Source organism: Halyomorpha halys, unplaced genomic scaffold (genome assembly GCF_000696795.3).
Source record: "Halyomorpha halys isolate HHAL.00 unplaced genomic scaffold, Hhal_1.1 Scaffold110.1, whole genome shotgun sequence".
NCBI lineage: Eukaryota > Metazoa > Arthropoda > Insecta > Hemiptera > Pentatomidae > Halyomorpha > Halyomorpha halys.
Window position 1 is genome coordinate 368,767 of NW_027112640.1, and position 12,032 is coordinate 380,798.

General features: G+C 31.6%; 2 protein-coding genes across 4 annotated transcripts in view; one reads left to right on the plus strand and one right to left on the minus strand.

The window, feature by feature from the left end:
• Root (ciliary rootlet coiled-coil, rootletin) overlaps positions 1 to 7,334 on the minus strand; it is a 133,933-nt gene extending 126,599 nt beyond the window's left edge. The window contains exon 1 of the mRNA XM_067050412.1: positions 7,245 to 7,334. The gene's annotated coding sequence lies outside the window, so the exon portion shown is untranslated. The remainder of the gene's footprint in view (positions 1 to 7,244) is intronic.
• Positions 253 to 12,032, plus strand: part of Prp40 (pre-mRNA processing factor 40) — a 50,682-nt gene continuing 38,902 nt past the window's right edge. The window contains exons 1-2 of one of the 3 annotated variants that reach the window (XM_024358576.2): positions 253 to 421; positions 3,231 to 3,330. The gene's annotated coding sequence lies outside the window, so the exon portion shown is untranslated. The remainder of the gene's footprint in view (positions 422 to 3,230; positions 3,331 to 12,032) is intronic. The other 2 variants (XM_067050413.1, XM_067050414.1) reach the window with 2 other exon arrangements.

A 12,032-nucleotide genomic window follows, 5' to 3' on the forward strand; every position in this document is an offset into this window, starting at 1 on the left:
CCCCCCGACCATCTTCTCTAATCAGTAATCAACGGTCAATTATCCACTCCTCATGATTATTATATTTCTGTTTATCCACTATGCTTGCATGGAAATTATCCATGAGCTTCTATTAAGTATAAATTATACTTTCTATTTCAAATACTTACTTCATTGTAATACTCCAGCTGTATTAATAGTTACATCTGCTTTATAGTCAGAAATATAAAATATCTTTTTTAGAAAGTGTTAATTTTATTTTACAGTGTGAAAAATTGCTAGATAGAATATTTTACTGTTTTATTGGTGAAATACCTATAAGGGCAAGAGGGATGTTTCTAGAAAAATATGTTTCTTATTTAACCTTCCAATACGTAATGAAGCTCTGATGAAAGGCGAAAGTGTTTACAGAACCCACGGCTGCAGAGGTCCTATCAAATAGGTTGTATTCTAAATTAAAATGAAGGCAGTATAAGTTTAATCACACTAGACAGGTACTCAATAGAAAAAACTATTTAAAAATAATGCTATATTCAAGGATACAGAGATACTAGCAAAACAAATACGATATCTCTAGTGTCCCACTTGAAATTGTGATTAGGCTGTATAACTCATAAACTAAATAATAAGGTAGTAACTATATTGAGATATTATACTATTTCGAAATATATTAATATATATTAACGAATATATTAATTAAGTACCTATGGTGGAGGGCACATTGGAAATTTTCATTAAATTAAATTTTATACAATCATTACCAGAAATATAAAATAATATTACTACAGTAATGATCACACTACATCCCAAACCATATTAAAATAGAAATAAAAAATTTTCACAAATTTAATTTGCTAAAAACGCTGATATCTTGATATTAAAAGAGAACTTCACATCTCTTAGTTTATTCTCAATATGACCTCAATCCAATTAACAGTTACAAGGCTGATTAAAAAAGAGAGTTTTTCTAACAGAAAACCGAACCTTGGGTGATTTAGACACTTTAAAAATATCTTTAAATGGTTTTAATTTAGACAAGTTCTATTCCTTGGTGGGAATATTTGGTCTAATTTACAATGCTGAAATAGTCTGATTTAAATTTTTTTTTTAGTTATAGCTTCCTATTGAACAAAAATGTGATTACCTTAGGGAAATTAAAATTTTAAATTTACATCTTGTTACATGTTTCAGCTTGGGAAAAGGTTGCAATTAGCCTTCTGAACAACAAGGTACCCTCTCCATCAAAAGTTTCAAACATCAAACCCATTTTTATCCTTTCGACTCTATCCAAACTATTTTTGGTTTGTTATACTAACTGTTTAAGTTAGTCCAACTACAAATTTTCTCAATCTTGGAACAAAGGCACTTGTAAAACCAATTAATCAGGAGTTCTAGCTATTCCACTGAATCCACCTTAGAAATCACACAAGATATACAATCTCTCATTGATCAACAAAACGATGATAAGATTCTCCTATCCAAACTTCATTATCACAGATTAACCCCTTTATGCCCTGTGGTGCTAAATGGCACCGCAATAATTGTTTTCAACGACTAGGTCTTCCCTCAAAACCATTGCTAACGTGGGCAAAATCCTCGGAAAACTCATCTTGAAACGCCTGTATCCCATCCTTGATTCCGACCACATAATCCCAGATCACCAGTTTGGATTCTGAACATCCCACTCCACTATCCAACAATACCATCGTGTGGTTGATGTTGAACCACTAAACCATCAAATTCCTACCGAATCCAATTCTTACAGTCCAAAATCCTTAATGCTCCTTACTTTGTCATAAGTCACAAATCAAGTCATGCATCAGGACCTCAATGCCCCCTATGTTGCCGATTTGGCTAGAACCACATACCAATCCTTCCATGATAAACTTCCCAATCACCCAAATCCACTTGTTTCTAACCTGGCTTCTCCTTCATTACCTAATAATCCTCCTAGGCGTCTGAAAAGAAGATGGCCTCGAGATCTTCTCTAGAAATGTTTTTGGAGTTCTATCAATGGGTAGATTCTCCACATGTTTGTATCATGTCACTATGTCACCTAGAGCAAATTTACTATTTGTATATATTTTTATACAGTTGGTAAATAATAATAAATAAATTATTTTAAAAAAACCATTGCTATGGTGCGATTTCCCACTACTGGGCGCAAATGGTTTAAAATAGTTCTATTCATTCTTACTCCATCCCTCAAATGTAGCAGTCATCCCTGATAATGTTATATCACCTCCTCTACTTTCGCGTAGTGTTACTCCCCCCCCCCCCTCGTTTTTATTTACCTAAATTATCTACCGTACCAGTCACGCCCAATACCATCTTTATGCTGATGATTTGCAAACTTATCTGCTCTTCCATCGTAACGATCTCGTCGTGTAATCTCATAAAAAGTGGAGAATGATGAATGATGAATCTAAAAATAATTTAGCATTAGTTACTGGGCCGATAAATACAAGTTGCAGCTGAATGCAGAAAAAATAAAGCTCTCCCTACAGGTTCTAAGATCTTGTTACATTCCTCAACAAAAATTCTATTCCACTTCATAATTTTGTTAGAAACCTCGGAGTCAATTTCGACCAACACTTATCCTAGAGTAATCATGTATCTGAAATATCCAGAATATCTACGGTTATACTCAGACAGTTCCATAGATTCCGCCAACGTTTACAGTTTAAAAAAAAAAAACCTTAGTTACTTATATCCTTCGATATTTTTTTCAATTTTAAGTACTGTTGCCTAGTATACTGATGAACTGGAAGAAAAATAAACGTTGAATAAAAAATTAAACAGGCAAAATTTCTTTCAAAATGCGTGTACTAGATTACATTTCCGACCAACCTCCGACGAAGCAAAAGCGAGCTTAGGAAAGCCAAGTTTTCATTTCTTAGTGAAAAACGTATTAAATACTCCCTCCTCTTTGATTGGGCCCAGTAGCGACGCCCAGGCCTAAACCACACTATTTTATAAATGTCAAGTCTCTCATAAGCTGCAGACGTCAATTACGTTATGTACCGGTCAAAACATTTATCTTTTTTTTTAATTCTCTAATTTAGCCTTCAATTTAAGGAAGTTTTTCCTAATTTTTGTACTATTTGAAATTACATAAGGTACGTTTAATATAAAAATGCACCCGCAATCAGTAAAAGAATTTCTTCCTATAGATTATAATTTACATGAGATTAAAATATTTTTAAATTAAAATTAGTTAATATCTTAAATGAATTGTCTTGAGTTTACAGAAAGAATAAAAATAATTAATCTACAATCACAAGGACAAATGTTAACATGAACTGCCACTTAATCTTTGTATTCATTGTCAAAAATTGAGCGCCATTGTAGGTATAATCTATTGTTTACACCTAGATAAGGAATATTATTAGAGAATTAATTAATATTAATATTAATGAACTATGCCTTGTACCAACAAAGAGTATTCTCTAGCCAACAAATACAATTTATCAGGCAGATTAAACGATTTAAAAATACTGCTAGTTAAATGAACCTATTTTCCCAATTGAAAAGACCCGTACTATATTAGCCAATTGAAATCTATCATTATAATTAAATATAGTTTTCAATTTTTAAATTAGATTTTGTCACCAATTTAAATATATTAAAACAAATTATACAACATTGCATAAGCTATTAAGATAAGAAAGCTTGTCTTTTGAGAACAATCTTGCTTCCGAAAGCATAAAATCGTTCATCGTTACAATCTGATCTATAGGTACTTTTCGAGGGTTATTTTCATCATATTTTGGAGCATGTGGGAGCTGAGTGAGCAAAATACCCAACTTTTTGGTCCAGGCTAGAGCTGAAAAAAACTATTTTATGCTCATTCAGCCGAAGTCGACTCTGGGATCGAGAGATTCGGGGCATGGTAGACATAGACAGTATCAATTAATTGGTTACCTGAACCTATAGAGGGGAAAACTTTACGGTTGAGAATAGGTACTAACCACACCACCTGTTTGTATTGTCGTTTGTAAAAGAGTTCTTAAAAACTACATCTGATGAAGTGGTAGAGATTTTTTCAAATTGTTATTCAGCAATTTTATTTGTCACATTTCGTTGAAAATCTTTTAATCTAAATCGTGAAGCATCTATGATGTTAGAAAGGATTATTGCTAGAGAATGAAATGTCTTTTCCGTCAAAGGCTAGAGAACTAAACGTTTGGAGAAGATAGATAGAACTGTTAGGGAAGAGTTTCGTGTCCCAGGACGTTAATTCCAGAGGGGCTGGAAGATAGGAGGTGAAGAGGAGTTGCTCTATCGACAAGTGCGTACCAGGCGATGCAAGTCACAATCCATGCACTCAAAACGACTCGTGTATTCCTCCGCCACGGTCTTATTCCGAGATTTTAGTTACTTTCAAACTAATGCTTGGAAAAAGAGACAAATCCAAACAGATTGGATAAATGTATATATTACGATATTTTATATTAAAATATTTACGAATGAAATAAATATAAAAAATGAAGTATTTATATGCATAGTGGAACATTTTGTTTGGATAATTAGATAGTTGGAATTGGTGCCAGCCTTAAAAAAGATCCGCATAGAATTATTGAAGTACAACTGAGGATAGATCCTATTTTGTAACAAAATAGAGAATTGAAATGTCGAGTTCTGAGGGTCACCGTGGGGTATCTGGTAACTTTGGTGCCAAATCTGAAAACAAATAGCAGTTTGGGAAAAGGAGTTTATAAAAAATACCAAAATTATATCCCACAGCGGAGAAAATCCACGTTTTCTAGACGAAAAAATGTGCGTATTACATAATTTCTTGTTAAAAATTCTGATAAAATCTCATTTATTATTTGGACTTACCTATATTTCGGAATTATGAGTGATTTTATTGGCCCACTAAAAGTGGGTCAAATTGACCCAAACAAAATTCAGGTTTGGCACTATCTCAGTCCCATGATGATAAGATATGTGGTACCAATCGATTCAATGTCAAAAAATACAAAGGGTTAACCAACCTCTTTGTGGATCCACAGATTCCTTCAAGAATTTTACGAAAATTCGAGTGGGGATACTGAGTTGATTGAAAATGCGCCCTCGTCAAGTTAAGAATTGCTAAAAAAAATTTCAAATATTTATTCCGTATAAAATTACATTATTGTCCCAATTTTTTCATAATTTCATTTTTTTAAAAAAACAAAGACATAAAAAATATTACATTCAAACTTGAATCGAAAAAAAAAATCTATTGGCAACATAACACAATTTAAGATCGCTCAAATAAATATTTTCATAAAAATCAGCAAAACTTTATCCTTCCACTATTCAAGAACCAGAAAGCACTAAAAATAGATCTTAAAATACATTTACTGAGAAGACTTTAACTGCTTCCCCTCCCCAAGTTAGCTTACTAGGGATTGATTAGAGTTAAGCTGGGATATTGGGAGGAAAAAAAGTTGAAATTCGGAAATTTCGTCACAATTGTGAAACAAACATCAGTATTTGAACTCAAGAGTATCATAATACTAACGGTATATTAATAACAATGAGTAACTAAAAGTCGGTTTAGCAGTTCGATTTAACATAAAAATGAATAAATGAGTTGTTAATAGTTAGATTCAATATGAGGAGATGGGCGGGGGTGCGATCAGTAATGATTAACAAATAAGTAAAACTTATGTAGTTGAGCTTAACTTATTTCGTTTTGAACTTCAGGCCTTTATTAGGGCTGAAAACAAAAACCGAGATAACAACCTTAATTTCGAAAAAACTAAAAGAAAAGAAAAAAGTCAAAAAGCGTGAGACTAGAAATATATAATACAATAATGATTTGGCATATGAAAATTAGAACATAGTAAACTATGAAAATAAATGATTAAAAAAATAATGAATAAGTTATAGTAGTGAGTAATAGGGATGAGGTAATGAAAAAAATTAAATAAAAAATATAGATGTTTTAACAAATTGACTATTTGGGAATAGTTTGTGTTTGTCAATTTTGTGGTTAACAGGATAAGATTCTAATAGTACATAAATAATTTCAGAGAGGACTCGTTTGTCGTGGTTAGGGGCGGTAGCAGGAATAGAAGTATTTTCGAAATCGAATTAGTAATATTAGTAATGATAAGGAATGTTCGGAAAGTTTGGAGGCAGTAAAGTTACGGGTAGAGATAGAATATTTGTGTTGAGTGATGTGGTCTTTGAGGGGATTTTTAGTTTCACCAATGTAGGAGTAGGGCATGGGATACGGTATGCAAAATGAGGGAATGGAAAAGGACCTTTAAGATGAGAGTAGATATATGTACGTTTATTGTGGGATCTAAAAACAAGTCAGAGGAATAATTATTATTTGTGCAATCATTATTTGTTCTAAATAAAAATAATTTAAGTTTAAATAAAGAAGATGGCCTCGAGATCTTCTCCTCTAGAAATGTTAATGGAGTTCTATCAGTGGGTAGATTCTCCACATGTTTTTATCATGTCACTATGTCACCTACAGCAAATTTACTTGTATATATGTGTATACAGTTGTAAATAACAATAAATAAATTATTAAAAAAAAAAGTTTAAATAACTTAATTGTATCGCAGTGAGCGTTAACTTGTTATTTCCTAAATCATGAATTTTGGTTTGTCTTCTGATCCCGTAGACCTCATCAATTGCCGTGCCGGACCAGAACTAGTGGCTGAGATAGGAATTATTGAGCTCCTATCATGAATCATTTAATTGAATATTCATCATTAATTTCGTGAATACAATAATTTTCCATTAATCACAGATAAATTTGTAAATTTAAACTAAGTTTTCATAGAAAAAACTGAAAAAATGCGATTTCGTGCATAAAATACTCAAAATGTGCATATTCATGGAGTGACCCCAAGAGGCGTAACATAAAACTAGTATCTATGAAACAACCTTTTCATGATTCAAATTTCATTTGAGATTTGGCTTAATTTGAAGCAAGGGAACAAAAGATACAATTGTACGAAAATCAGATCTTTACTTATAACTTTTTTTTTTACCGCGAATAACTCAATATTTCACTTCTGTTAATTAACAATTAATTATTTCAATCAATGCATGAACCACGATTGACAAGGCTTAATTTGTAAATTAATACAGGCTAAGGGTGCACCTTCATCCAAACGATTTCTACAAGACTCAAAATGCATTCATTGCTTTGCTTTAGAACATTTAGCCATCTTTAGAAGAGGTATTCTAAAGGCTTACCAAAAATATGTTTTTGTTTAAATGAATACTAAACAAATGCTAAGTTGTAGTCGTACCTGGAAGCTTCCATAGTGTTTTCTTTACAGACAGACAAACTCTATTACTTTTTCTTGTGTAAGCACCTTTAGAAACACTACTTTCAGGCAAGGCATCCTTTGAAAAAGTGATAAAGTAGCGGATTTTAGATCAGATCACGGAGCTGGAGGGCTTAACCTTGGCCCGATATTTTCACCATTAGATGTTACACAATAATCCAAATATATTGCTTAGATATGCAATTATGCATTAGATATGCGTGATCGACTGATGGCACATTATTGAAAAGGACTAATCAATCGATTCATTAGCTAATTAATGCCAGTTTCGGTTCATTTAGTTATTATTGACCAGTATCAGGCGCCGACGTTTTAATCTTTCCATTTGCATAATTCTTTAGATTGACATCTTTTTAGATAATTATTCTTCTAAAATAGCATTTTCTAACCCAATTTCAAACCTTACATGTCGTTATGAATGGAATAAAGTACAACTTGGTGCCCTAGTTTCTCGTTAGGAATCCTGAAGGAGTGAAACAGTCCGTAATCCACGTATTACAGTCATATATGTTTCCAAAAGAGGGTTTTCGAGAAAATAAAAACATAAAGATTTTTCTGAACGGTTCTGTAATTTTGGAGTACTGAATTCGAATTGTAGCTAATCGAGCAATCTGTATCATAAGAAAAAAAAATGCATAATTTTTGTCAGTTGTTCACTTATAACCACAAAACTAAGCGTTTTTCGATAAATAAAAAAAAAATAAATGATGATTACCTAGATTATCTGCTACAAAATTATCTTCTAGTATTGATTTAAGGTACCTATCTCATAGCAGCTGGAGTATAATATGGTCGTACTATTATAACACAGTCACGTTTATCTTCAAATCTCCGTTTTATAATTGCAGAATATTAACTCGAGTACAGAATAGTGGTACTAATCCGGTGGTAAAATGATTTTGATGTTTTTTAAATATACATTTCTTGTAGAGATCTATAAGAGACCGAAGATAGAGATCTTCTAAATTTTTTTTCCTATCCACTTTTAATTCTAAAACCAACCAATTTTCATATATTCATTTTGAAAAACGTATTAGAATAATTATTATCTAGACTTTTCAACCTGCTCTCAACTTGAAGTTCTGTTTTTTGAGAACTGGTGGGTTCCAACAAAATTATCAATAGAAGACTTTTTGTATTTCCAATTTCATGGGAAATATATTTTTTTTATAATTATTGTTTTTGTCTGACTATTAAACTATTTGACTATTGTTTTTGTTTGACTATTTGGATTTAAATAAGAACAACTGGGAATAACAAGAGGAGGCTGCGAACGTGGGATCAACGATTTCAATGAAACATTTTTTGTGACATACATTTTTAACATTTTTAAACATAGATTCATGCCAATCCATTTTTTACTTTTTTTTTAAATTTTTACTTATCCCATAACGTCTTAGCTCTGCATGTATTTAATGGTACCCAGAACAGAAAAAAATTACTTGAACCATTTCACTACATCAGTTGGTTTGAATTGTTTCTATAGTGTATCCATAGCATAGGTTACTCCCAAATATATTTTGTTTTTAAGAGTTTTTGAGGACACTAAAAACAAATCCGAAAAGCATAATTTTGCTTTTTTTTTCTTACTATATGAAGTGATATTAAGGTTTTTTAGATTCTGTATTAATTAAAACTCAATTAATACAGCCAATATTTGTTTGTTGTTTTACATCCGATTGGTAAATTATTACCTCACAATGCTATTATAGACACACAGAATTAAAATAATTTAGACTAGTAAAGGTGGAACAAAATATTTTTTTCTGTAGAAATAAAGTTTATATGCATTTTTCACCCCTCCCCCCGAAAAAAAGGGGAAAAAACGGATATGAATTTTCAAATAATCAAAATTTTCGCCTCCGATTTTTTCTAGGAAATCACAAAAATTACAACTTCAACACAACACCACTAATCTACAAGCGTGAAATGGGCATAGAACACTCAAAACTGCACTGAATGGTACAAATTGAATCTTTGTAAACAAATGCGAACCGGAGATAAAACCTTTGAGAAAATTTACTCGATTTGGAAATGATAAAATCTAAAGGATATTCATGTGGGTCGAAAGAGTGAGAATTCAGCTTCCCAACAGCTGTAGTTACACTGGATTTGGATAACACTGGAGAAGCTATGTGTTATGAACAGGGAGTGTATTTTAGTGTATAAGTGTATTTTATCCATCTAGATTATAAACACACTTTCAAATATGAACACATAAACACACTTTAGAATAGTAAAGCTAACGTCATTATAAATCTTAGGATATATCCTATGACAGCGACCTTTGACGCAATAGATGCACATTCCCCAGCCTGTAGCTCGAGAGAGATAAGAAATGATATAGATGTATGATGACGTATTGACTTCCGTATTTTACGCACTTCGTCACAACAAATAATGTGTTCCTTATTTATTTATTGAAATTGTATGTATTCATTTATTATTTATTTATATATTTCCATTGAGTTTCTTTAACAATTGGGTCAGGAGCATTAAAAAAAAAAAAAAAAAAAAAACATTGCTAAGATATACTATATAAATCTTTTAGAGCCAAACTAACTTATTATAGTATTTACACGAAGTGCCAATATCGATACAGCTAGTTATATATGAGGTGTGTAGCTTCAAAACCATCTCCATCCTAATTTTTCCGAAATACCTTTTTTTCTAGTTTCGGCATGTTCTCGACACATTACATCATACTGCCAAGCGGCAAGGAGTAGAACTAGCTCCTTCCCCAGGGAAAATAGCGTTCAAAGTGATATTTGTTGCATTGCTCCATCCAAGCTTCTTTCCCTGGTCGCTAGAGTTATTGTAATATATTATTTTAATCATGAAGGGTTTCACTGGCATGGCGCAGGATCTATTGTTTTCGAGCCAATTTGTTGTAAATTTCCTTTTCTTATTTTCAACTTTAACAATGGAAAATTATCCGGTGAGAATGATCATCGAAGGAAGAAACAAGAAAAACCTGTGCGTTAATAACGATGAGAATGAAAACGCATTTATATGAGTTGATAAACGATAATTATTACTACAATTTTTTGGGCAATGGGTTTTTTAATTAGTTTTTATCATATATTCAATTTTTCAATTAAAATTGTTTGACAATGCATGTGAAAGTGTGTTTTCTACTTTTATCGTATGTTCACCTTCTATCTTGAAATTTCACTACTTTTTTTTTAACTAATTAAAACTATATTTCTTATTTTGATAAAGAATTATTCAGTTTACTTCATTGAGCATGGTAATTAATCACCAAGGTCAGTTCAAAACCAACTCCATCCAAAGCTAGTGAAACTACCGTAAAATAATCATAAACGTTAGTTCTTTTGATACAGTTTTTTTTTTTTTTATACAGTTTTTTCCTGGGTAGTTTTTACCGTGTTTCTTTTAACTTGGCCTTAAAAGCAGAACGATGGTTCGGCATCCTAAGGAGATGGGCAAACCACCTTATTTGTTAGGAATGAATAAAACGAAAAATATAATTTAAATAGAAATAGAAATTCTTACAAAGCATATGTACCTAATAGCTTTTTTTTTAGGAATGAATGAAATAAAAAAATATCACAAAATCGGCAAATAAAAATGCTAGCTGAACTTCGGACTATGATCAATGAATTAATCAATTGCAATGGATAAACCTTATCAATTAATTGCCCAATTAATATCAAACTACTAATTAATAATTAGAAGATGATGAAATTTATATCCAGACATTTTTTTTCTTTTTTACAAAGGACCATCCAAATGACACGCTATGCCCATGTGACTGATACTAAATTATAAAATGGAAAATAATTTTAAACAAAAATCATACATGTGTTTACTACTTACTTACTTAATTAATGAAAGTTCAGTGGTAACCGAAGTGATTTTAAAGCGAAAAATAAATTATCAATTCTGTGAAATTCAAACAGTTCTGCTAATCTTTTAAAAGTAACAATCAGATATTTTTTTCTGTATAAAATACAATCAAAACTGCGGGGTAGGTTGGTAAAGGTCAGGGAAACGATTAGTAATTTTAAAAATAGAAGATTAAAGTTAATCTCAAAATTCAGGGCATTTGATAAATCGTGAAAAGATTCCATTAACACTAAATCCTCTCAGAGTCTAAATATAAAATTAACTAATCAGTGTTGGAACTTTAGACGTGCCAATATTGGTTCTTATTCTAGGAGCAATTGTTTCCTCAGCAAATGTTTGGTCACCTATAACGTACGTGCTGTTAGTTCAGGAGGAGTGAGTCATCTGTTCGGCGAGTGAACTGAGTTCAAAATTCAATCCAGTGTGGAAAATTCTGAATTCAAAGTTCACAATAAATTATATGGTTGTATCTCGCGATGAAAATTCATTTTTGTACTGACATTAACACTATTTCAAACAAGATTATATGTATACCTGCTCTGATGAGTCTCTTTTGACACGTTTATGTTTGAATGCAGATTATAAATAATAGAAACTGTGAGCATTCCAATTCATATCTTAAAGATAAATGGATGATTAAGTTCTAACCAATTATTGATGGGCTTAGAGCAAAACGGAGTAGATCAATACATTAGTGGATCCAGAGGGAGAACATGTGACTTTCACTTAATGTCCTGGAACGCAAAAATTTCAAACAATAAATTTTTATTTTTATGTTGCCGTAAAATTACATATCTTAGGATTTCTTGCTTCGGCCAATAATACAACAGTTTAACAAGAGAGAAATACTTTATTCATATATGCTGCCTAAATACATTA